Source organism: Microtus ochrogaster, linkage group LG2 (assembly GCF_000317375.1).
Source record: "Microtus ochrogaster isolate Prairie Vole_2 linkage group LG2, MicOch1.0, whole genome shotgun sequence".
NCBI classification, from domain to species: Eukaryota; Metazoa; Chordata; class Mammalia; order Rodentia; family Cricetidae; genus Microtus; species Microtus ochrogaster.
Genome location: NC_022028.1, coordinates 4362471 through 4363483, shown reverse-complemented (window position 1 = coordinate 4363483; position 1013 = coordinate 4362471).

Below are 1013 nucleotides of genomic sequence, written 5' to 3'. Positions count from 1 at the left end.
AAATAGCAGAGATATTCAGAGTTCTTTTTTATGAATGAAGGCTTCTTTGAGAGCTGCCATGAACAACTGATTCCTCTCCAGGTGTCACTTACTATTGTTCCTCTTGGCTTTGTTTTTTGGTGTTGTAATTATTAGGTCCTATCACCTATTCAGTATAAACCCTCTAACAATTTGTTCTCACATTTCAGTGTTTCTATTACATTTTTATTTTTAATCTGTACCCCTGTCTGTTAAGAAATGTAAGCACACTTATTGTCTGGTGGAATTTTTATCTTCCATGGAAGGTAGATAACAAGCAGAAAATAATAATGACTTTCCCAGAAGCTATATATTTTGTCTTTAGAAATGAAACCACTTTAAGTAGGTTTTCAGGTTAAAATGGAATGTTTGGGGGGAGAGGCTGGAGAGGGGATTTGGGGGACAAAGGCATTTACTACTCTTGCAGAGGACCATTTGGTTTCCAGCATCCACCTGAGGTTCCTTACACCCACCTTAACTTCAATTCCAGGGAATCTAGTATTCTCTTCAGATCTCTGTTTGTATTACAGTCATCTACATAAACTCAAACACAAACATGTATGCTTAATTCAAATACATGTATTAGAAAATGATGCCAATCCCTTAATAAATAAACATCTGGCGATGTTGTTTCTTTACATTAAAATAAAACATGAGAATTTTCAAGCAACAGCTTTAACATGAACATCCTTTATGCCTTATAGAGCATTGGCTGTGAGAGATCTCTTGGCATGAGGCTCTCATCAGTGTCTTTTTTTAAAATTTATTTATTTATTAAAGATTTCTGTCTCTTCCGGGCCACCGCCTCCCACCTTCCTCCCCCTCCCCCAATCACGTCCTCCTCCCTCCTCAGCCCGAAGAACAATCAGGGTTCCCTGCCCTGTGGGAAGTCCAAGGAACCCCCACCTCCATCCAGGTCTAGTAAGGTGAGCATCCAAACTGCCTAGGCTCCTACAAAGCCAGTACGTGCAGTAGGATCAGAAACCCATTGCCAT